At 41.0% G+C, this 26,853-nt stretch overlaps 1 long non-coding RNA gene across 1 annotated transcript; it reads left to right on the top strand.

The window, feature by feature from the left end:
- Positions 1-7,981: 7,981 nt before the first annotated feature.
- On the top strand, positions 7,982-14,223 carry LOC121109905. Its single transcript, XR_005857640.2, has 3 exons — positions 7,982-9,429; positions 11,877-12,015; positions 12,102-14,223. It is a non-coding gene; the product is annotated as an uncharacterized LOC121109905 (long non-coding RNA).
- The last annotated feature ends 12,630 nt before the right edge of the window (positions 14,224-26,853 follow it).

Below are 26,853 nucleotides of genomic sequence, written 5' to 3'. Positions count from 1 at the left end.
ATACTGAATGCAGCAGTATGGAGGAAATTCTTTAAAAATAGAATTTCTTTTAATGTCCACAGTGAAGCAAGAAAAAAAATCAGTGACATTATTACCTATCCAAAAAAGCCAATCTATTGCTAATCTTTTTTGTTTGATTAAATATGATCCTGAAGAAATTATTAGTCCTTTATTTGCTATGACATAGCTTGAAATTAGTTATATGTAGAGTGCAATGCATCAGCCAAGCATGGGGCACACTGATTAAATCCAGCGGTAACTAAGGCTCAGGAAAGATTGTGAACCGCAACATTCAAAGATCTCCCTGAAGCTGTGCAGTTTTGCATTCACTGACATTGCTGAAAAACAACCACAACGTGCAGATTATTTGAAACAATTTACTGTGAGGACTTACGTAAGTAAGAGATCAAATTATCCTTTATGAAATTTGGGATATGGATTTCCTGAAACGTGCCTTGTAGCTATGAGTTTGCTACTCATGCTCACCCTTTACTACTCACTGAATCTGGGCTCTCACCTGTGTTGGCCTGTGTCAATAATTTCCTATGGTCAAGCATGATAAAACTGCTTTCTCCAGTTCAGATACACTTAAATTCAAGATCAATTTACCATACGAATAAACTTTCTCAGCTAACTGGGGAAATCCTAGGCTGTCTCAACAGATAGCACACCTAGTTATTCAAGGAGAGTTGTCTATCCTCATCTACGTTAACCTAGATATTCAAACCTAAGTATCTGTCACAGAAACTAAAGCTGAGCTTTATTTGCTCCTATTTTCCACTTGAAAACTATACGCATTGTTGAACACTGTAGGAAAGAACTTCATTAGAGGTTTGATTCTCAAGAAAGACACTGAATCGAAATCTGTATTCACTTCCAGCTATCACCAGACAAACCTGTAACATGGAAGACTGAAGTTTGTTGAGCTTGACTCTTAGCAGGGTGGGAACTTCCAGTTGGAATGGTTTAATAGTAAACATTTTCTTGGCAAAATAAAAACATTTTATGCTTTCCTAAAAAATAGAATTGTTTTTCTTTTGAAAAGAAGAAGAAAAAAAAAACAACAAAGGACAAGGAAAATGAAATATGGGGTTTCAGGTTGGCCTGGACAAATTTGTTTTTGTAACCAACAATGAGTTCTAACATCCATGCCCAGGACCCACAGCTGCTGATGTGCAGGCAGCAGTTCTGGCTAGGGATGTCAGCACTCTATCTTGTGGCAGAAGGGAGATGTTTAATTCTACAAAGAAAGCACAGTGTCGGACATAGCATTCTCTTTGTTGTTCCTGTTGGCTTGTTTGTGGTCTCTCCACCTCCTTCCTCCTCAGTTCAATGCTTTCAGTCCTATTCTGGGCTGCTGGGCTCTTCCCAGCCATGTGTTCAGTGCCCAAGTAACTCCCTGGGGTTACTCAATTCCACCCTCTGAAATGGGCTTTCCTTGCCAGCCTACACTCAGATCTCCAGATCTTTCCACTGTGTTTACTTACCCCAAGTTTTAACCTATCATTTTTGCTCTTGCTCAATTTCCTGCTCTTCCCTCAGTTTGTAGCCTATTCAGTGCCTTCTGGGCATAGTTTTTTCCTCATTTGTATTGACAGTCCTGCAGCATGCTTTGTACAATCAGAAAGCTTTATCCCGTGTGTGGACATGCCTTCTTCCAGGCCATTGGTAAGCACTGGAGGCAATTCACCCAGAAATATTCCCAGGTAGCTGAAACTTGGCTTTAGTTTGATGGAACTTGAAGGACAGAAGACTCTTGAGGAGAGAGCTGACGATAGCAGAAAGACTGGAGAAATAAAACACCTCTTGAAAATACGGAGGAGAGAAAAAAGGTAAAACAAGAGTAAGAGAATCAGCAGTTTTAGAGAGATTTTAATACTGTGAAATGAAAATCAAAAATAACAAAATAACACAGACTTAACCTTCCAAATGACATAGAAGATCAAAATGGTGAGACATTTCCTGCTGTGGTGACAGTCAGTCTTTCGGATATGTGACTCTTCAATCAGCCTAAGACTCCCCAGCTTGGGAACACATTGGAGGTTTCTGATGATCTTTCTAGGCTCAGACAAAATAGGCATTTCCAATATGGTATCTCATATCTGCAAATTCTGCCAGTACATGGTCTTCCAGACTGCAGCAACCATGGGAAAAATCAGCTGGTTTAACCTTCTGTATTAAGATTAAGCTCATTCTGTTGCTTTAAATTTGCACTGGGTTAAAATGCACATACCGCTTCTGTGGTGAGGATGACATGGATTGCGTTACCCAGTTATGTACCATTTCCATGTGTGCACATGCTGTCCTTCAAAGGACCTACAGGCACCTAGCCCTGGCCTCTCAGACTCAATGGGAAGCTTTTACTTGATGTAAACAGTCCTCGGGTCAGTTCTGGAATGACAAAAGAGGCTGCCTTCTGGCTAATGATCCTCTCGCCAAAATACTTATTATCTTCCTATTCCAAATATGAAATCACTGGGATGGTAGACTGGTTCAGATGCTAACATGATTGATTTCACTAAATGATTTCTGCACACTTCTGCTATGCAAGAATTGTGCTGCCAATACTGGTCAATAATAACAAAATAAATAGATGGTATTTGCACATGGTAAGCTCCAGGTCCAGTCTAATGAGTGCAAATAATTACAGAGGAAAACAATTTCTCCTTTAGATGATTTTTAGGTGCATGAGGGATCACAGCTCTGGCAGCCCTGAACTAGGAGAAATCTGGTGAACCTCAGGAGAGGCAGCTTTGTCATCCCTTGTGGCTCTGGTCTGGTAGCAGAATTTTAACAAGGGGTTCCTAAGAGACTCCTCAAAGCACATCCCTGCATGCAATTCATTAGCTCAGCTGCACCTGAGGTCTTGGGTTTTCCGGATGGAGTGTGCTTCTGCAGAGAGGCTATAAAAACCAGAGGCCATGCTCAAGCTCCAGATCTCCAGAGAAAGTCCAGATGGCTATTATAAAAATGCAATCGAAAAAAGGCCTCTGGCCTAGATGGTATGATTTTAATAAGAATTACTAGAGCATTTACTCTCCCAAACTGGGAAAGGACTTTTCAGTACTGAAATAACAATCTGTCACTCAATTTAAATTTGCTTATGCCACAATCCGCATGGAACTTGGATGGTAAAGAATAGAAAGTGTCACTGACATCCAATTCAGTAATTTTCTGATTTGGTTTGGTTTTAACCTCGTATCTTTGCTCTAACTCGCTTAAAAATCTGAACAAATGTTACAATTGTTGTGGGCAGGTTGGATGGAGAGTAATTTTAACTAGATTTGAGAAAGTCAAGGTCTGAGCAGTTAGCACTTCAGTCAAGGCTGCCTGAGGATATAACTCCAAAAATCTTAGCAGGTGCAAAAAGATGCTGCACAGGGAGGTCATGTGCTGTCTCTGTTTTGATGAAACAGTATCTAAACTCTTTTTAATGAACTCGAAGGTGAAATTTGGAGGAAAGCAAGTAAAAAGTGTTGGCATAAACTTTGAAAAATGATTGCACAAGAGACTGTTTTCTAATATTCACACACACTCGGGCCAGCAAGAAATATTCTCAACCAAAATAAAAAGAGTAAAAATGAATGGCTTGCCTTTAATAATGTATAATTAGCTGTGAAACTCATTTTTACAAAACACTGAGGTCAAGAGTTTAGTGGCCTTCAAAGAAAAATTACATTCCATAAGGATAACACTGAATCAAATGGGGAAGAAAAGAATCACAGGTTATACACAGTATCTCTGCTGTAGTCACAGACAATTTGTAATTAATAATATGAATTATTTTCCCCTTGGGTTGCTTATGGTTAACTAATGGGTTTCCTGATGCTCCCACTCTTTGCCAAGAGTGATGTCCTTGCATCAGTGAACCACGCCAGCAATCCACCTGTGCGCTCATTGATCCAGCGTGCTTCCTGAAAGGATGTCACCCCAAGTACGGCCCTTCAAAATTATGATGACTGTAAGTGAAGAAGCATCACCTCCCATGCTCAGCAGGTAACTACTGGTAGGGAACAGGACAAACAGTGGAGGTGGATACTGTCTGTATAAGGTGGCTGGAACAGAGAGAAAGCCAGAATGCTCAGGGCTCTGAAGTTTTCACTGACACACATGGAAAGAGAAATTGCTGTTTAGCTCCTTCCACTGCTTTCCATAAGTGATTCAAAGTCATCAGGAAGGAAAATGTTATGCTTCCAGTTTGTCATAAGATATTATTTCTTTCTATGGGAATGAAAATCTGTTGAATTTTACATTTGGAAAGAATTGTGAGGAGGTGGATTCCAGAAACAAGTGGCACGGAGGAGACAAAAATGGTCTAATTAAATAAAATCACATCTTTTGTTAAAAGTCTCTTCTTTTGATAGGAAAAAAAAAATCCAAAACAAAACAAACCAAAAACTTAATATCAACAGACATGAAAAATGAATACAATTTTTCAGTGGAAAATTCCAGTGAAATATTTCATTGGCTCTGTGTACAATTATCCTTCCAGAGAGGGAGGCTAGCCATGAAGATTACAAACAGGTGAAACTGCTGACCAGGAGGCACTGAGTAGCTGTGAGATCTGGTCTCTTTTGCAAGTGTTGGTCCGCTGTCTTCACGTAAGGATACAACCCCTTCCAACGCCTAGGATCCTCACAGTCACGCTTCTAATTAACTTGGGCTCCAGTTTCACATTTCTCCTATGATAACAGCATTAACATAAATCCAAGAGATTACTTCTTTAGCACAAAGCTCACTGCAGAGCTGTCTGGGAGATGAAATTGCAATGAGTGCTTCAGAAAGTTTCAGTGAAAGAAGAGACACTCTACATGAGAATAAAAGCAAGGCCAGCAGTTACAGCTCCAAGGAGGAAATTCAGTGGGTCACAAAACATTATATTTGAGGGTGTTAAATTGATTGTTAAGTGGGCATTCAGCATTGCAGAGGTGGAAGACTGAAGCAGCTGTCTGACAGAGATGATACTTTTCTCTGAAGCCTCCATGCCTGCAAGAAAGGTGGGACATCTACAGTTGGACACATGTGGGGTCTGATACCATGTCAGAGGCCCAGAGAAAACCCAGCTGCCTCTGCAGTGTACAGGTTTGGGGTCATATCCACCAGCCCCATTCAGGTGCCTCCCAATGCCCCTGTACCCCAGTGTTCAGGTACCTGAACTGAACTCCAAAGCTCCATTGACCAACACTGAAAGTTGCACTTAAATTCAGATGAGGATGTAGCTGAACTTGGCCCTTTTAATGTGTTATCAGTGAACAAATATTAACTGTTCCATAACTAAAGGACGCATCCTCGTAACAGAGTAAGTCCTTGCAAACCAGACTGCAATATCTCAAATGCCCTCAAACTTATGGAGAGCAGTGATAAATATTTGGTCTGTAAATGCAGCTGTGGAGAAAGAAATGACAATGAATCTAAATATAGCTTTTGAATCTCATCCTGTGAATCTCAAAAGACGTGAATGTGAAAACTTTCCCCCATCAAAGTCCCTACTGCTGTGCACAGGATGGGCCCTGGTCATTAGCAGCATTGTGAGCAGGGTGGCAAGGAGCAGAGCAGAGCTCCTACTGCAGGCACTGAGCTGGGCCGTCATGCTCCCCTCAGTCATGGAGAACCTGCTCTTGCCTCCCCCACACTGCAGAGCCGTCTCCTTTCAGTCTCCTCTTCACCATTTACTGGAGCACAAGGAATCGGATTACTTAACCTCTGTGCTCATGCAAGGGAGGAGGAAAGACTTCTCATTTCTCTCCTTCCCCTACTGCACCGGTCTGATGACAGCCTCGCCCCAGGGTGCCGGCCTAGCTTCATTAAATCCTCAATAAGCACAGCCAGATTTGGCTCACAGCTCTCACTACTTGAAGGCATTTTCTAGAAAGGGTTAACAAACAGTTTGAAGATATGACCATATGCCTGGAATCGTGCGGAATGTTTTATTTTCAGAGGGGTTTGCTCCTTTCTGTTTCAATTGTGTTGACCTTCAGGGGATAAAATTTGTTCTAGCTTTTTGTTTATAGATTTTGCATTTGTTATTCGGGGTTAACTTCTTGCTTGATTAGGCACGAGCTAATGCTAGCAGCTGTAGTACCACTGCTGAAATTAAATCCTGTACTATGTTTGGTTGGAAATATCAAGAACCTGGTGGTTACCTGCAGAGAACTCATTTTGTCTTCCATTAGAAGCATTAAGGTAAATCAGGTGCTCTTCTGTTTACACGTTGCAAAATACAAAATGCCATAATGTGAGACGTATGGGATGATTTGAAGATGACTGTTCTTATTTGACACGAGGTGTGTTACTCTGTTTTTAAGTCTTTATCAGTATCACCATAGAACCAGTAGGTGAACCTCCAAGCACTTAAGAAAAATATTTGCGTGTATATTGCCCAGGTAACACTGTAAATGCATGCTAAAAACAGGAGGATTGGACAAAGTAGAAGTCATATTATGTTGCGCACAAGGACAAAAGAAAATAAAGCACATACTCAGGACCAAGAGAAATTCAGATAGAACAGCTCTGTTGTGCCCTGGATTAGGAGCATAATGTGAACTGGCACTGGCACAAGTTGGTCCGGCCAACTGCCTGTGCCAGTCTCTGCTTCCTCTGTATTCATAGCCCTGAGTTTCTCCAGCGTGTGGAGACATGGTGCGTATCCTGATGACTTCAAAACCACCGCAGATTGTTTGACTTATTGTTTCCTTCATATTGGATACAGCGTCACCTGACACTCATGTGAATAGTGAATAGTCGAAAGCATGGAATGAGTCTGCACCTCCTAAAAAATTGAGGTGCTCAGGTTATGACACTGGACCTGATGCTGGCTGCTCTCAGAGACTGCCAGATCTGAGTGTTTTGACAGATGCAGCCTGAGGAAGACACCATTCATGAATGGTGACACCAGCTCACCCCAGGGACATTTCCCAAGGGATTGCCTGAGAGCCTTCATCACCTCACTGTAGCCAGCAAGCCAGCATCCCCAGGGAAATACCGCTGTTACGCATCTGTTTGGTGCTGCCAGCACAAGCATCAGCCTCAAGTCTGACATTTGCCTTACGATGTTTAGTTTACAAATATTATAGATGTCATCTCTGATTGAAGAGGGACAAAGTTAGTTTGCAGTCAAAGTAAACACCTCTGAAATGACCTTGGCTATCACACAGCTGTTATGCATCACTTTGGAATGAGCCTGACAAGAGGATATGCGTTGGCCACGTCTTTTGAAGCACAGTTCAAGTGCAGACTTGAGAGCCTGTTGACTGGGAACATTCAGATATGGATCAGATAAAGAATGTTTTCACATGCAGCTTCCTCCTCCACCTTTTCTTTTCTTCCTTTAATATCATTTCCAGATATTTCCGCAAGGCATCAGCAATAGTGGTTGCTATGTGGCAAGAAACTGTTTAGAGTCTTTACGAGTCATCCTAGACAAGCAGTCAAAAGATTTTTTTGATGCAGAAGGAACATGTGACAATTTTTTCACTTAGTAAGTCAGAGTTCAGCTGAACATTTCTTTTTAGCATTTGCCAGTGCAAACTGGAATGAAGAAATATGAATTAATGTGCTAAATATTTGCTATGTATTTGAAGTCATCTGGTCTTTACCGTAACAGTGCCCTGAACTTTCAACGAGATACATAGCTGTTTATCTCCTCACCTCTTTGTTCAGTAAGGTCCTACAAGCTGTCAGCAGAATTACAGCTGCTCTCAGAGGTCTCCTCAGCATGGGAATGCCACTTCTTTTCTTCTGGAGGGTGAGGATGAGGACAATGAGGAAGGAAAGAGTTAGCTACCATTTCACAGCAGCATGGCTGTTTGGAAAAGAATGGTAACTCAAAATTGGCCACAGACATCAGGGAATGCAAAGGGCAAGTGTGCTGTTGGTAGCACAGTTGAGGCTGTCTCATGCCCTTTAGGAGGTCATCAGCAGGATTGTGTGGCTGTAGGCTCTGCCATATGAAGCATGTGGCTTTCCTGTGCCATCCAAAATCCAGGAAGAGAACTCTCTCACTCCAATGTGGTGTTAGAAATGGCATTCTTTTATTCCTTACAATATATACCAGGTGACTTGACAAATCACGTGCATGCTCTCAGAGTTCAAATTCTACATTTAACCAGTTAAGACATACATACGCAACACACTGGGATACGTATTTATTCTTTTCCAAGAACTCATCAATAGATGCTGATGTCCCTCTGTGCGTGAACAGTAGCGACCTCTGGTGGTCTTCAACCACGTCCTTTCTCCCCCTTTTTTCCACCATCACGGTCGTCACAGTGACTTTTGGCTGACCTCTAGCTATTTTTCCCCAGTTTTGCACATTTTCATTGCTTGTTAGGCCATGACGAGAAACTTTCTATCTTAGAGCACTCTAATCCAAAACAATATATGTGAAATCTGAGGAAGAAGTCTTTGCACCTGGTAGATGCATAGACAGAAGTAGTCCATTGTGACTCCAGTGCTCCTTTGAAGCAGAATTGGTGAGAAAAACAAGGCTGTTCACACACGAAGTTAAAATAGAAAGTTTTGGAACTAGCACTCATTAATTCCTTTCGCTAAACTAATATATTAGTCCTTAAATTAATATACTGATCCCTCTTGCTAAACCAGCCTATATCATCTGAGGCTTACTTTACCACTGTATGTGGAAACAGCCTAGTGACGCTGTTTACTTCTCTTCATATCTCTTTGTACACCAGTGCTCTTCCCATCTCTAAAGATCAGTATATCTCTTCTCTGTTGTGACCCAGATGTCTTCCCCATCCTGTGGACCAAAGGTCTGCCAGCTCAGGGGTACCTCAGCAGGAGCTCCAGGAGCAGAGAAAGATCCAGAGCAGGATGTTCTGCAAACGTGTACTAATGGGGCTGTACCACTGTGAAAGGCTTTACTGGAGGCAATAGGTGACAGATGTAACTTTGTTATTTCAGGTGTATGCTAACCAGAACTGGCCTCTTCACAGCACCCAGGAAAGATGCAACTTGCCTATACCACTGTGCTATTGTTGTATTGTATGTGTGTATTATTGGTGGGGGAGTCAGTTGTTTGTGCTCTGTTGAAAGCAACACTGTCATCCTAAGCGTGAGCTCACCCAAAACTCTTACACAGACCTTCACTTCCCACTGAAAATAAGTTGAAGCATTATACCCCAGTGTCATGGCTTTATGATTTTTGGTTATTGGTATTCCACATCATAACATCATGCAGTGTACTGGGAGTTAAAGAGCAAATGCTCTAGTTCCGGGTACTTGTCCGGAAGAGAAGAAGAACTACGTTCCCCAGAAGGCTGTTTGAGTACTGTTATCATTCCTGCTCAGGGGAACAGATATAAGGCCTGTAGGTCACCTGACCTGAGTCTTCTCCTTCTTCTTGTCTCGTCGTGCTCGCTTTCGGATCGTCTCGCTGCTGCTCCCGACTGCACGCAAGGCTTCAGTATTGGTGTAAGGCCTTTAGCTCTTGGACAATCCTTCTCTCAATTATATTTGATTTTATTAACAATTATATTGACTTATATTGTATTATAGTGTGTTATCATGCATTCCGATACTATATTTAGTAAATTAGTTTGTTTCTCCTCAGATCGTTGCCACTGTTTTTTTAATCTTTTTTTTGGGGGGGGGGCTCCCCTGTTTCCCTTTTCTGGAGGTGTGGATTTTGGAAAAGAAATCCCTCCGCCCCACTAATCACGGAACCGGGCTGGACCAGCCCATAAACCGTCAACACCCAGCAACACAAAAGCAGTGCTACTGGCAACGTGGGCATACCAGCTTAATATGAACAGTGTCCCAAGAGGAAGAACTTGGCCAAAATTCTGTGGAGTTAGCTGGAATCCATGGCCCAAGTTTGCCTTGCAAAATATTTAGTCCTGCAGCCAGTCTATACAGGGACTAATTATCTAGAGCACCATTAATGTCCAGGGAAGGAAATGCACTAAAACATCCTCTGGTCTTAAATGACCAAAACGTTTTTTGATTAGCATTGTCAGAATCCCCAGCACAGGAGCAGAAGCCCATGCACAGATCACGGCTAAACGTTTGGTTTTGTGAAAAGTCTGAAGAAGGGGTAAAGTTCTGGGGAAAAAGATTGGCAACACTGAGCAAGAGAAAAGAAGCTATGGCATGTCATTTAATCCTTTCTTTGCAAAGAGGCTGGGATCCAACATAAACAGATGAAATTTCATAATGAAAATATTTTATGGGACATAGTGTTGCCTAACTCGTTGACCAAAACTTTTTGGAGTATTGGTTTGTGGTTGGTGGCCTGTTGTGTGTACTTCCTGGATGGCCTAATCTACTGGCTCTGGGCCCCGGGGTTCTGCAGCATCTTGTTTAAAACATGATGTGCACTCTTAGACCCAAGTGATTACTGGCTGATTTATGTAAATGTTAATATGAATACAGAAGTAAGGACTTCCCTTTTGCTCACAGAAGACTGCAATATAAATCATGGATGCAAATGCTGATGTCTTGAAAATTAAAGCTAAAGTAAACTGTCAATGAGACTTACGTAAATGACTCTAATAATTTTGTATTGAAGGGAGCTCAAACTCTTAGCATCAGCCAGCTGGCATGTTCAAAGTCTGTCTGTAAACATTAAAAGCTTTCCCTTGGCAAGAGTACCAAAATAGTACTGGTATCTCTGGCATGTAATTCAAATAAAGATGAAGTCAACTGTAAATGTTATCACAAATCTTAAATACTCCTAATATCTACTAAATGAAGAGCTTAATCATGCCAAGCTGACATAATCTCAAGTAGTGCTTGAACTACAAGGACTGCATTGGGTGATTCCTTGTACTGTACATTAAGTGTTTTAGTAAGAGTCACATTTTCTTACATTAATTGGCACTTTTTCTGTGCTGTTGCTGATAACCCACTCCCCTCTTAATCTTTCTGCAGCAAGCCATAGTCTGGATTGATGTATTGCTTATTTAGGTTTTCCTCAGTCTCATCTCTGAAGTTTGATATTTCCTGCACCTTTTGCATTTGACTGAGCTAGACAAATGCCAAATGTCCTCAGCCTTTTGAAGAAGGTTGACCTGGCATAACATATGTGCTGAAGGCTAATGTTGAGGATTTGTGTGGTTGTCCTTGAAAGCCATGTCCAACCCACTGGGTAAGTTTTTTTTCTGTGGCTGCCCAGTGAACACCTGAAGCTCAGACTCACAAGAGATGTGTAAAGTCCTGTGGAAAATCTCTAAAACTCAGTGTCTCACCAGTGGGGCATTGTTTAATGGTGAAAAAGAAATGGAAAGAAGTTGCTTAGTTTATAGTTGAAATTAGGGAACCAAAAGTGCTTGCTGAAGAGGGTGAAGAGTAAATTGGATGATGGATGGCCCTAACACCCACATGCAAATCTAGGCCAGTTTCATTTGTTGCAAGAGACATTTACATGACTGACGTAATAAGGGACAGGGCCTCTTCGACTCCTGATTCAAATGGATGAATGAGTCTCTTCCCCTTTACACACACGTGCAAATGCTGAATCCCTATTGCTTCCATCTTGTGTGAAAACTACAGATACATATGTAAAACACTCCCTTTTTGAAATCAATAAAAAGTACTACAACTCAATCGTCAAGTGTGCACCCACTGCTCGAATTTTACCAAATCAGAGACTATGCTGGAACCAAGAGCAGTGACCCAGATTTTCCCTCCCTGCCTACCCAATCTCTCTTTCCCTTTTCCCCTCCATCTTTCTCTCTCTCTCTCTTTTTCTCTTTCTCTTTGTTAAGTTATATTAGACAGTAACATGGGGCATATCATCATAGCTTATTGCCAGTAAGATAACGACATATAAATATATAATTATTTCTTGTGCTAAGTATGGTAGTGGAATACAAATAAACATTTAACTGTATGTTTGGTGTTGTTTCACCTCAATTTAGCCTGTGGGATTTTCAAAACCTCAGCAACCCTGATCCAATCAGCTTGTGGCAAGAGAACTACCATATGTTTGGAAATCTTGGAGAAATAAAGCATTTGCCTGAAGTACATTCAGAGAAGATGTGAAGACAGCCTGATCTAGTGAGTCACAACCCTGTCCAGGACAGGGAGATGGAACGAGATGGCCTTTAAGTTCCCTTCTAACTCCGGTCATTCTATTATTCTAGGATGATCCTGGGAGAAGCTGGCTGGATGGTAGTTTTATGTCTTTCCAGTTCCTGGGAAATCACAGAATCATAGCATCAGCAAGATTGCAAAAGACCTCTGAGATCACCCAGTCCAACCATCCACCTATCACTAATATTTCCCACTAAACCATGTCCTTCAGTACAACATCTAAATATTTATTGAGCACCTCCAGGGACAGTGACTCCACCACCTGCCTGGGCAGCCCATTCCAGTGCCTGACCACACTCTCGAAAAAGAAGTATTTCCTAACATTCAACCTGAATCTCCCCTGGCACAACTTGAGGCCATTTCCTCTAGCCCTGCTGCTAGATACATAGGAGAAGAGAGATATGAGTCTCTTACAACAAAAGGTAAGGGTGGCCTACTCCTTACCATTACTTGTTGTGTTTGCAGAGACAGCATTTTTCTCACTAATGACTGATGGTGTCTAGTCTGAGGTTCAGAACAAGCTGTGAAACACTCTTTGATGGCTGCTTCCCAACACTTCCACACAGATAGGGAAGGCTGAGAACTGCTGCCTGCCAGCTGCAGCATGCACACTGCTCATCAGCACCAAACCTTTCTGAACTGTGACTCTGCGTGTGCCTGAACTCTTCCGCTGCCATTCCTTACCCCTCCCAGATGACCCCATGTCCATGTCTTCAGTGTAAGTATGCTTATATACAAATTATATGACATGTCTGGAACTGAGAATCATCAAATTCATTGAAGTGTGGAGATGCCCACTCTGTTAGCCCAGTGAATGTGGCAGTGCAGCTAATGGCAAACACTCAAGTGCTGGGAGCCCCATTTGAGCAACTGCATCTGTGCAGAAACCTGGTGGAGCCCAGCAGTGCTCTCACAGCACAGCACTCAGCCTGGGCAAACTGAGACCCGTAGGACTTGTAATTAAAACTTTACAGCTCTGTGCTATGGCATAATGTATCTAGCAAAAATTACAAGTTTTTATTGTTGAAATATCAAAAAATAGTGCCTGTAATGCAGAAAGAATGCATTGCCAGGCACAATTACTGTTAGGTAAAAAGCAATCACTGTTGTTGATTCAGACTTGGTTTTCCTGCCTTTTGTATTGTCAAGTATTGGCTTGACAAAGTGTTAGGTATCCCTAATACAGTATTCCATGGAGAACTTAAGCAACATGGCATCTCATTTTTCAAGGCTACCCAACAACAGAGCCTGAAGTATATATAGCTTTCTTTTCTGGTCATCAGTAACATGGAAGATAATAAAATATTTATGTTACATAACAGGAACCCTCTGGTTATGCTTTATTTTTGGAAAAGTTAAAAAAAAAAGTACAAGGGCTTCTCTGAAATGAGCACTTACAGCTTAATGGGAAATGTGACGTGGATTTAGCAGCAGCAGTGAACAAAAGCAGCAGACTGAGGTAGCAATGGAGTGCTCCAGAGTTTGATGCATCTTGCTTTCTTCAAGCCACATCATGTGGACAATTATGTGCTCACTGCATTTGCCAGCAGGGCAGTTTTTCTTGTTCCCCACACAAATGTGTGTCTCGTGTATAATTCCAGAGCTTTAATTGAGATGGAGTGTGTTTCCGCATAGAATTACCCCTGAGAAGTTAACTCTCTGCCAGGGAGTGATACTGAGCAAAACAGAGCTCAGCCTGAGCATAGAGGTGATGCCCATGCTTTCCAGACCAGGCTGGAGGCTGCTTTTGCTGAACTATGGCAAAGAAGTGGGTGCAGGATCATGATGTTGGAGTTAATGTGGATTTTCTCTCCCCATATTAACTCTACACGTGCAAAAGAGGTGTTGAAACTCATCTCTGATAATATCACATTATCACAGGCATACTTGGCCTTTCTCAAAATGATTCAAAAGTACCCCAGAAAGATAAATACAATGTCCCTGACATTCTGCCTAGATATTTCATCACAGCATTGCTACAAATCAGCATTATATTGCACCATGCCATTACCAACCTTCTGACAGAGTATTATCCTGGGTAAGTGTTTGACTGTCCTGCAGATAGGTCTGGTGAGTGAACAGATGAAAGAAAAGAAAAAAAGCAGGAAGACTTAGTGGACAAAAGGTTGGCTAAGAGCCTGAACGTCAAAATTGAAGCTGTTGGTGCTCAGGTCAGGGAGAATGGATTCACACGCAGTTATGAGTGTGGTTACTGACCTTATTTATCCAATTAACAGTCCTGAAATCAAAACAGCTTCATTATTTGTTATAGCTGTGCTTGTACAAAAATACCTGTACTATGTAAGATAAAGTGTATGGGATTTTTAACACTGGCAGATGTTTTTTTCTTCCTTTCTCACACCAGATGGCCGCTGTCCAGATTGGCAGTGGTCAATGGGAAATCTAAATTTTGCATCTTCTGTGGCCAAGGATCATGCTGGGTACTGACAGCCAGGCTGTGTAGAGTTGCTCTAAGGGTAGAGGTGAAAAGATTGGGACTGTTAGCAACTGTTCAATGTTCTATATGACTTCTTCGCCTCCTTCACCTGTGGAAGCACGTTCTCTGAAGCTGCTGAGACCAGTGAGATTCCTTGTTTCCTTCCATGGTTCCTGTACTGGGACTCAGCAAAGTAGGAGGAAAGCAAGTGGCTGGGGATGGGAGGTTTTTGCTGGGCCTGGTGAATATAGAATCATAGATTCATTAAGGTGGGAAAAGACCTCTAAGATCATCTAGTACAACCGTCACCCCATCACCACCATGCCAACAAACCACGTCCCTCAGTGCCACATCTAACCTTTTCTTGAACACCTCCATGGACAGTGACTCTACCACCTCCCTGGGCAGCCTATGCCAATGTCTCACCACTGTTTCAGAGAATAAATTTTTCCTAATATTGAACCTGGTACATTGGATACATTCAGCACCTGGAGAAGGTGCTTCAGAATTTCTGCTTTTTCTCTGGAATATGAAAAATACCTGCTGTGTCCCAGCGCTACACAAGGCACAATAAACAAAGCACTAGCTCTGATCAAACACCATTAGATTTCCTGCACCCACGAGGAGCAGTTAGCTCCTAGTTATTAATATATGCCAAATATGATAATAACTCAGAAAATTTGCCAAGAGCGGTGCTGTCAATTGCTGCTGCTGGGTGTTGGCAGATGGAGGTTTTGTGGAGGCACAGGACAAGAACAGGCCATAATGCTCTGCTGCTGGAAGCCATCACCCCATGTGCTTCCAGTTCACATCTTCTGCAGCAGGGGTCCTTGCAGATGTGTTACAGCTGGTGAAACAAAACACTCCACTGTATCTGCCCAGCACAGAGGTACAGTGACAAAGGTGGAATTCTTATTAACACACATAAATGCCACAAATCATGCTACTGAAGAGGAGACTGAGGGGAGGATCCTACAAAGAGATAAGCTCTGCTCTGTGTGACAGCGACAAGACCCAAGGGAATGGCATGGAGCTGTGCCAGGGGAGGGGCGGGCGGGGGTTAGGGACAGGGACCCTTCCAACTCGGGATATTCTATGATTCTACAATTCTACGGAAAAACTGGGGATTTGCTGGATAAGATTCATAAAATTCAAAGCAGGAGGATGTTCAGGTGTATGTTCAGCTTCTCATCCAAGATGAAGGACGCTAGACATACACATGGCCATGGATATGTGGTTTTCTGAAGGGAATAGCAGTATTTGAAAAAATATTAAGGAAATACATGACTGCAGCTTCCGACCTTGCATCTGCTTCAGCAGCTCTGGGCAGCAAAGGGCAGCAGAGAGCCCCATTCCCCACGTAACAGAGTGCACCATGTGCAGGAAATATACACATAATTGGTACACATGAGACAGCTTGAAAAATTCCCAGGCAGCTGATTTTGCTTCTAAAATTTCCGGACGATGCAAAACTAGAACAGCACAGCCGTGCTATGCCCTCTCCCAGCTTTCTGCCAGTCCCCAGCATTTCCCATTTAAAAATACATACCTCCCTTCCCAGCAAGTGCTGCCTGCATCCCTGCTACCAGCAGTACGACAGTGTGTGCCTTCAGCCCCCTGCAATTAAAACTTTAAGAGGCTTGTGATACAGAAGGCAAGTTCCTAAATCAAATAGAAATGTTCTCCATTTACTTCAGACTCCACAATAATTTGTTCCAAATTTCATGCTCTCCATTGGTTCAATTTACACAAACTCACACTAATTAGCTGCAGAGCTTCTTTTAAATTTACAAAAGCAATCATTCTCTGTGATAGCTCTACGCAATGCCCAACTCCCTCTGAATAGACTTTAATGACACGGTAACCATGGTTACAGTATATAAAATAGGCTGCCACGAAATGTGGAAAAGTAACAGTGTAATACAATTTTCTCTGGAAAATAAAGGTTTTGGGCATATTTGCATTAATTAGGACATCACATCTGCATTCTTTATGAAAATAAAAGTCAAAATGATTTTTAAATTCTATTCAGCAGCAAACGGCACCATTGGAAAAGCATTTTTCCTGATAAAACATTTTAACTGGACATCTACAAGTGCCATTCTGGTAATCCCAAGTTATAACACGTTGGAAATGAGCCCAGAGATGCTCTGTGAGTGGAGCAGCCATATGTCACCGAGTTGAGGCCTTTCGTCTGAGCAGCGGAGGCTGGGAGGAAGCAGCAGAACCTCTATCTGCAGGACTGAGGAGATAATGGGGGAAATCTGCCTCTCCGCAACAGATCTGCTCATGCTGTTGGGCCAGGATAAAGTGCATTTTATCCCCCCAGCTTACACCTTAGAGGGCTGACATATGAAGGGTGGCTGAAGTCCCTGGGTATGCTCAGCCCAGAGCAGAGGAGCTGAGGGGAGGCCTCATGGCGGCTGCGGCTCCTCACAGGGAGCGGAGGGGCAGCGCTGAGCTCTGCTCTGTGTGACAGCGACAGCGCCCGAGGGAACGGCATGGAGCTGCGTCAGGGGAGGGGCGGGTGGGGGTTAGGGACAGGGTCTGCACCAGAGGGTGGTGGGCGTGGAACGGGCTGCACAGGGCAGTGGGCACAGCCCTGAGCTGGTGGAGTTGGAGGAGCACCTGGACAATGCTCTCAGATGTGTGGTCTGTTTTTGGGTGGTCCTGTGTGGAGCCAGGAGTTGAACTCAGTGATCCTCATGGGTCCCTTCCAACTTGGGATATTCTATGACTCTATGGTTCTTTAGCATCTTCATTTTGGCACTTTGTTGGGAAAAGGGAGAAGGGTGATCAACCCAGAGAAAAGGAGAAGCAAAACACAGCCTTGCTTTAGCTTTTCCCTAATCCTATCACATGCCACTGTACAGGTGCAAATACAGTTCTGTGGATACATCATTCATTGCTGGTTTGGAGTTGCAGAGAGAACCATCTTGTCTGTAGTGACCAAAACCCAAAAGCTTACTTCCAAATTGGATGTTGCCTGCTGCTCTGCTCCCTCCAGGGGACAACTGCAGAGCAGTCCTGACAAGCCTCTGCTCATTCTTACTTTCAGCAGTGATACCTTAATGGCTGGCAAATCTCCTTGAAGTGACAGTTTTCAAGCAATACAAAGACAGTTACTTTATTTTCTCTTGAAGCGTTTATCAGATGACATTAGATGAAGAATGCATTTATAAAAACTGGTCTCTTCCTGACAAACTGATGCACAAGAGAAAAGATTGAATTAATTGAAAAACGTTTATTATTAATAGGTCATTTAGCTCTAGCCTCCAGCAAACCACCTCCTTATCGACATGGAAAGATGCTCGGAGTTCAGCTCTACCTGTTCTCTCAGCTGCAGCCCTGTGAGAGCAGCACAAAGGATGGAAGATTAACCTTCCAAAATACAAAAGGATGAAAGGTTGGTGGAAATCCTTCAGTTCCATTTAGGTCAGGCTACAACTCTGTCCAATTAGACAATTGGAGCGCACTTGTGCTTTGTCCCCATGTCTTGTGCACCCTTGTTGCAGAAACAGAAGTGAAGGATAACATTTTTCTTCCAGCTCCAAAAGACTGATATAACAATATTCAATTTAGAGAAAGGATACTGGGTTTTGAAATTTTATTTCTTTTCTAGAGTCTGCTCCTTTTTTCCTTTGCTCTCAATTGCTTTTGACCATTCAGACAGTATCAAATTCAGAACCTCAATTTTGCTTAGCTAAATCTCATTTTCTTTAATACAGTCCTCTGATAACAACCTTCAAATCCAGGCAAAGATAACTCAGAAAATGCCATTAAGATTGTTGGACATATATTCTTTATGACCTTGGACTCAGTTTCTGATATATATACTGTTTGTGCAGCAGGGACAAGAAGTGCAGGGCTCCTCATTGAATCTTTCACATTTTGAAACTACTTCTCCTCACAGCACAGAACACCTCTCTCAGATATTTACAAAGCACCTGTCACCATGGGAACAAAATTAAACATCAGAAAAGCATGGGGGAAAAAAGGTATTTTCTGCTCTTCTGTACACTTCTGAATTAAAAATGGGACCAAGTAGAGCACCAGCTCCAAACTTCAATCCTGGTTTGAGTCCAGGCGTATATTTGAGAAAGTAATCATACAATCATAGAATCATTTGGTGGAAGGGACTATTAAAGACCAACCAGTCCAACTCCCCTGAAATGAACAAGGACGCCTACAGTTCGATCAGGTTGCTCAGAGCCCTGTCCTGCCTGACCTTGAATGTCTCCATGACTATGTCTCCACTTTGACTAAGTCCTACTCTACACAGTGTCCTTCTGATAGAAAGCATGGTAAAATCCTAGTCCTTGGAGTCAGTACAAAAGCTAGAATGGATTTAAATCCAGGATTTTTATTTTATTTTATTTTAATGAAACACAGGATCGAGATGCTCTCCAGCAGTCAGTCTTGAGGTGAATATTTCATGAGTGTCATCTCTTCAGATAGAACAGTAGGTCAGAGGATCAGGCTCACAGCGTCAGCAGTCAGGATTTTCTGGCCCAGGCTTAGGAGTGAGTTCAGAGGGGTATAAGACTCAAGGACAGACTGACATTGGCCCTGGCTGTACCCACTCAGACTGGCCCCAACTCTGTACCCCATAGAGAGAGATGGAAAAGGTATCTTCTACCTTGTTCTCACCCAGACACCCAACACTGACATTGCTGATTGCTGAATAATGCCCTCAAACCATTCTGATCCTCTGAATAATTCAAACCTACTAAAAATATATGTTATTTTATAGCATAATTACAAACTGTTATTATCCTTTGAAACAAATATACAGAACCAATCCCTTTCTTAGCTTTCATTGCTATGTTTTTGAGCTATACACTTCCAGAAAAATTGAGTTCTGCACCCAACAGCAACCTGTGGTATTATGTACTGTGTTTATTCCTCCAGTACCACGTCTATGCAAAAGTGCCAATGAGGCACAGATTGGAAGCTGGCTGTCTAAAGGTGAATAGACATTATTTGATACTATTAACACATGATTTATGGTTGAATGCATGATTTATGGTTGACCACTGTGCTGATCTTATCAGGGACACTTCCTGAGTGAGGATTACCCCCACAGAAATTCACCCATGGTATTACTGAAGAAACCTTGAGTGGTTCAGTCAATGCAGCAAACATTGCATCCGGATCTGCAGTGGTGTTTAAGTTCTCTCTCCTCCTCAGACAATGTTGAACTGCATGTATCTTTTTAAAAAATAACTCTGATGGGAGATATTTTTCAGTTTCTTGGAAGAAGAATGCTGTTGCACAAAACGGCTGCATTGCAACATTGCTCCTTACTGTCACTCAACTTCCCACGACATTGCACAAAAATCCATGTCAACACAGGCCTACCTTAGAGAGAAATCCAGCCAAGCACAATGTGAGTCATCTTCAGCTTCAGCTGGATGACTTGGGAAGAATTTGCAGGTGTGTATTTGTTTGGATTGAGAGGAGACTATTTCAAGTGCAAACAGAATGTTTCATTTCTGCTCCACACTCCAATATGCACATTTTATTTGTCACTCTCGTCAACAAACGTTTGTAAACTAAAAATAATGTGTTAAATATACATACTACACTACAATACTTTGGAAAACATTGAACCATCTCTGCCTACAGCATGAATTTTGTCTCTTGGCTGCCTCCTTCCTTTGGTAGCCAGCAGTTCTTGCTTCGCCAGTTGAAAATAAAGACCCATCTCTCTTCTCTTGTCCCTTCTGTTTACGCAGTATTACTTTCACAGTTAACATTCAGAAAAGAGCAACAGATTCTGAAAGCCCAAATATTTTGTAGACAGTTTTGGGAAACCGTTTTGAATCACCTTTCAGGGCAAATTTTTGAGACCTTGTTTTTTTTTTACCATTGGAAGGTGCATGCGAGCAAACTGCAGCATAACTGGGAGCCTCTCAGGTTAAACAAACTTGTTGATTCCAATGCAGTCTTTCTGCGCCACGTTACCTCAATAGCTCAGATTTCTGGAATAATTGTCTCATTAGGTACATAGGATGCAAGCTGTAAACTGAATTTTTTTTCATCTCAAGAATAAACTATGCCCAAACAGCTACTGAATAGTGAGTGAGAATAAAGTCCAGCACACATATTTTGCATTATTTTAGGACAAGAAATAAGCATATGTAATCATTACCATCCTGGGAGCAAGGCCAAGGTCAGCTCTTTTGCATTGCTTGAGCTCTTCCAAAGGCCATCCACAAAGGAGTATGATAGTTATCTAGCATCACCTAACAATGCATGCAAATATTTTAATGAGAGTCAAATCTGATTATTCATAAGGTCTTCCCAGTGATCTTCCACAGGCACATGTGAGATAGGGAAAAAGAGAGGTGGAAGAGGCAAAGAAGGAAAAGAGTCTGTGGAAAACAAGGGAAAATGAATGAAGAAAACAAGATAGAACTATATGGATGCTAATCTAGAATTAAAAATAGGATAAATGAGTAAAAATTGGGTGAGAAAAGAAAAAGAACTGTACAAGTGCAGAATGCAAAAATTGTAAATTAAGTAATAAGAAATGATAGTTATTATAAGCAGCTGTCTTCTGTTTAGCACAGACGCCAAGAATCACCTGATATTGTCTAACCTCAATTTAATTGTACTTTAAGCTTCCAACAAGGTGTCCCAACTGGAAATAGAACGCATAATTATTTTCATTTTTCTTAATTAAAGCAAAATGACATTCCATTTGTATTCTGCTTTCTATTAACAGTTGAATAAAAGGTAACCAAAATGATTGGACTTTTTTGTCCTTGATTACTTCCTCCTCTCTCTCTCTGATAATTTGCTCTTAGGTGGTTTAAGTGTTTGATTAATTAAAGACCCCAGATGTAGAAACACACAGGATCCTCATTAGCAGAGCAGAATGAGAGTTCAGGAATTTAGTGGGGATTTGCCTGAAATGGACAGGGCTGGCAAGAGCTTCACTGTCTGTAACAGAAGTACCACACCTTTAATAAATGAGTAGTGTTGGCAATTGCAGGAATCACACAGTGACATATCATTTTGCTCTGAGGCCCTTGGTCCACCTATCCAATTTTCTTAGTTATTCTGATTAGCCATTAGGACTTTCTCTTTTATTCCTGCTTGTCAAAAAGTGTCACTCAGCGCTGACAGGGTTAGATCGTGCATTAAGACACAGGTAGATGGATGGGCATGCTCAGCTCTCCTCACACAGTGCCTATGAAAGTATACCCTGATTCCATTTTATGACTTGTCAATAGCTGACTGACTCAGTAGTAATAGCAACATTTTTCCATTAAACTAGAATAGAGATATTGTCACTTGCTTATTTTCTCAAAGGAAAGAGTTTTTGTTTGTTTCTTTGTTTTTCTTTTGACTTTCCATTAGCTTTTTTGGAACTTTTTTGGTGGGAGAAATTAATTTGGGGTAATGTTAATGGATCCTTGATTACAGTCATACCACTGTTATTAAGGACAAGTTTTTTTTAAAGGCATATAAAACAGAGGCTAATTTTTAAGGCCTCTTAAAGCCATACAGAAATGCTAGTATAGTTTCCTGTTCCTGTAAGTGGCAAACCCTAAGGCTGGAATGAGGCTCATGAATACATCAGAGGGTGTGCACACTGCAAAGGCACAGAGTGATCTGGCTCCTACAAGTGCAGTTAATGACAGCAACGTGTAGCTTCAGGGATGCTTACATGATGCTTTTCAAGCAGGCTTTATTGTACAAGGCCCTGGACACCAAAAGGCAGGCTCATGTTGTTGACTCTATTGGCCACAGAGATACTACGGTTAATGAAAAGGAAGTTGGTAACCTTCCAACTTGTTGAGATGTTTCAGACTGTGGATGACATGTTGGAGAATTCTGGAGGAGAAAGCTTAGAAAACATTTTTGAAACTCAGACACTGGAAAATTACTTCCAAAATATCATTTCTTGCAGGAGAAGATGAATAATTTAAAAATGATGATTTGCAATGCAGACAGCTCACATAGCTACACGGAAAGAAAGAAAGTATTACAAATGAAAGGAACAAAACTCTACTACTGTGGGATTAATGGAAAGCACCAAGGAAACATTAACAATGCCTGCAAGATGTAGTAGGCATTGTTAGCATGCTGAAAAGCATTTCTATATTATTTTAAATAATAGACTGCAGCAAAATATATTGGGGGGGGGTGGGGAGGGAAAGCAAAGAAGATTGAAGATTAGCTTTGACTTGTAGTATTCATAGCCAGAGAAAATAGGTATTATTTTTTAGGTGACAGAGATAGACAACACAGGATTTTTGTGGACATCCAATAATGCTGCTTAATAAAGTAATTTCAACCTTGCTCCACTCGTAGACAAAATAATCTCAAATATTTCTAATATGTAACTGAAAAATAATGAATAAACTAACAGCAGAATAACCTAAAATTCACCCCACCCCACACCTCCCCATACACACACACTCCAGCATCCTAATGTCTGAGGACTAAAAAGGTTTTGGTTTGTTACTCAGCACTCCAGCTATATTTGGAGTTAATTCTGGGGACAGGCACCAAGAACAGCTTAGGCTGAGAGCTGCCTGCCCATGCCCCTGTAGGTGCTACAGGACACAGCAGGAAGACCAGTGCCAGAGAGCAAACACAGTTTAGCCAAGGAGCCTGGTTCACAGGGAAGTATCAGAAAGAGAACCTCTAGGATACAGCTTCTTAGATGACTGTGGTTATTTTCTTTTTTGTTTGTTTGTTTTGTCTTGTTTTCTTAAAGAATCTGGAGTTGAAAATTGATTCTTAGCCAAAAACATTTACTCTATTCCTTTCTTTTTTACTTTCTGCATAGTCACTATTTTCAATTGGAGAGAAATATTTGTTTTGCTGAGCTCTAATTATATGAAAAAAAATGCTTTAGATGAATGAAGAATTGATATTGATACTGTTGTAAGAATACAGTAAAATTGCAAGTGTCCATATCATGAGTCATCTTCAGTAATTCCAGTCATTCTGGATGATACAATTTTAGGCTAAAGTTCATCTGGAGATAAGCACTTCCAACTTGTGTGCAATTCTTGTGCTTCCAGAGATAAATATTGTCCTTCCTTTTTCCCTTGAGGGACAAAATCCTGCTAGGTGGTTGAAATGCCTGAAAGTATAAGGCGTTCTGCTGGGTGAGTGGATGTGGTGCACACTTAAGCACTGAATCATCATTCCTGGTCTTGGGGTCTTTTTTAAATGCATTCCTAAATGTAACTTAAGCCAACTTTGAAAATCATTGAACACTTGGAAAGAAGATGTGAGAAGGCACAGCTCATGGGTGAAGATCCTCTATGTTGCTGAGTGTGAAGCCCTTCTGAAAATGGAGTTCATTTTGTTGGGTGCTTAAATCACAATTTTCCTTAGAAAACTTCATTACTCAAGTTCACACAACATGAGAACAAGGCTAAATGCTTCTACTGCATAAGAATTTGCCATCAATATGCAGATAACAATGAGAAGGGTGCAGGACAGTTATTGGTAGGTCAGTACTGAGTATCATAAAAGCTACAGATAAAGCTGATCCTCAGATTTGCTTAGAACTGCATGAATATGAATTGAAATGACTACTCCATATGAAACCATTTGTTACATGAGACAGTTATAGACCCTAAAAATATATATATTAAAAAAAAATGAGAACACATAATAAATAGAATTTACAGAACATCTCTGGAAATTCTGAAAGAAAATGCATGGTATCTTAAAGTAAAAAAAGCTTAGATTATGGCATTTTATGCTAGACGGAAAGAAACATCTGTATTAAAGCCTGAGAAAATGAGGACTTCTTAGTAAGCAATCAGTGCTTGATTTCCTTTTGTCATATGTGCTACTAAATAGTATTGAAATATTTAAAATTAGAGACTGACGATGTACATATGACAGCCTAAGAGAGACGAGCAGGAAAGCTCTATAAAATTAGTAAATTTCAACTCTAACGAAATAAAGGTGCAATACTATGGTTAAACAAGAATGTCGTAGGGAAAATAACTGTTGTAAAGGAGCTACTTCAAGGATAATACGAAAGACTCCTCATAAAAATTCAGCTTTTGAGAGCCATTTAGACGTATGAAACAACAAGAGAAATAAGTAATAGTGAAAATTTTATACTACTATGTAATTCTTGAACTTCCCAACATTAATTGATTGGAAACTACCAGCAGAAAAGGCTTGATGAGGGTGGAATAGAAATTCAAATATAGATGGCTAATGAATCAATAGGAAGGAGTAGTGATTCAGACTTCGATTCAGTACGTGAAAAGCTTTTGCAGAAAAAATAACAGTAACGATGGACATGTCGATTTCTTCATGTTAAATTGCTATTTGTAATTGTGCTAGAGTAAGAGGATTCCCTCACATCCTCTTCTCCTAAATTGGAGATATATGGATTTAAAGTGTGGACTATTTGGTGGATAAGGAATTGTTTGGATGGCCACAGCCAGAAGGATGCGGCCAATGCATCTGTCCAGGTGGAGGTCAGTCACAAGCAGTGTCCTCTCAGGGGTTCATCTTGGGACCAGAGCTCTTCAACGTCTTTATCAATGACATAGACAGTGAGATCACGAGCACCCTCAGCAAATTTGCTGATGACACTCAGCTGAGTAGTGCAGCTGATACACTAGGAGTGGATGTCATCCAGAGGGACCTGGGCAGGTTCGACAGGGACAGCTCTAGTGAAGCTGTTAATGTTATCTGGAAATTTGCAAACGCAAGACCTACTTCAGAGGAAGAGGAAGCCATGATTCTGAGCAACGCTACGTCTTTGAACTTGACTTTGAGCTTCTGCAAAACTGCATAACAGATTTTGAACGAACGCATAAGCAGAAGCAGGGAGGTAGTAGAAAGCAGACTAAATTGCAGTATGGTTATCAAACATAGATCATGTCTGACTAATCTAATACATTTTTTTCATAAATTCAGTGACTTCCTGCACAAAGGTAATGGAGCAGATATAACCTTAATTGATTATGGTTGAGCATTTGTTACAGTACTTTATAGGAAATTTTTATTTAAGTTGAAGATATTAGGAATTAATGTGAAGTGGATAAAGAGCTGTTCAAGGGAAAATTTGCCCTATGTCATATTTAAAAGTGTTGTTAGGATGGCAGATGTTACTGCCTCAATGATTAGTACTGGGGCCTTTGCTGCTTAGTATAGTAAGTGGCTAAGGGGGTAGAACCAAATTATTTACTGATGAAATTTGACATGAAGCTGAGACTATGATCAACATCAAGAAAGTAGAGGATGATCACAAGACCAACAGTTTGCACAGGATACTAAAATACTTTGTAACATCACATTTTGTTCTGCTCAACTACGTTCAAGAAAATAATGAACCCAGATTGGAATAAGAACACAGAAAACTTTGGGAAATGGAATATCGGTTTTGTGAAGAAAGTGAAAAGATCGTAGTTCATGAAGGTTCAGATGGGATTTACAGCTCCTTATATTCAGGTACAATTTTTAAAAATGGAAAAGAACCGTTTAGGTGAAATGGTAATTGTGGCCTAAGATCAAAAGCTATAAATCAGTAATGAGTATTTATTAGACTTGAGTTTTAGAAAAAGACAGGAATAGTTTTTTCCCCAAAAAAGTCAGGAAATTCAGAGTCTGAGCTTATTTTAAGATGGGACTTGGTAAGTTCAGGGAGCTGATGTTTGTCAAACAAAAATGCCTCAGGGTGGAAAATGAAACCCGTGATACCACTCTTTGGTTGTTGGTATTATTTTGGGAACTCCAAGAAACTACAAATGGTGAATTGCTGTTTGTATCGTATTCATGTTGTATTTTTGTACATGAAATAAATGACGCTATATAGATATATATATCATATTTAGTTTTATACTACATTTGAAAATTATTCTTACTAGGAGAAAGGAAATTGTTGCTATCCTTGAAAAATATAATTCAACTTTCTGAGGTGGAATCAGTGAGAAAGGAGAACATTCCATATTTTTATAAAACTCTGGAGGTTGCCCAACCTAAGAGAATGTAGGCATAAGATACTGGTGGTTCTGGTGTCATTATATTCATGAGTGATTGATGGTTATATCCTGCTCCCCTCCTCACAGTAGTACAATTATCAGATTTGGGATTACATTGGTGATCTGGGGAAATTGGGGCATTGCTCTTTCATCTGTGTTATCAGTAACTCAAGGTAGTAGACCACTTCCTATCATAACCTAAAAGTTTTGTTTATTATCTTTCTCCCAGGAACACTGAGGATGACATTGAATTCTACTTTTTCTATAGCCTGCTATAATAGAATTTTTCATTTTTCATATAATGTAGACTCAAAGTTGGTTTTCAGATGCTGGAATTTGTTCTTACACTTTAGGATATAGCCTGGTTTACATTAGAAGCAAGGA

This window comes from Gallus gallus, chromosome 2 (assembly GCF_016699485.2).
Source record: "Gallus gallus isolate bGalGal1 chromosome 2, bGalGal1.mat.broiler.GRCg7b, whole genome shotgun sequence".
NCBI lineage: Eukaryota > Metazoa > Chordata > Aves > Galliformes > Phasianidae > Gallus > Gallus gallus.
Note: the sequence above shows the minus strand (reverse complement) of the source record. Positions and strands in the feature narration are given on the sequence as shown.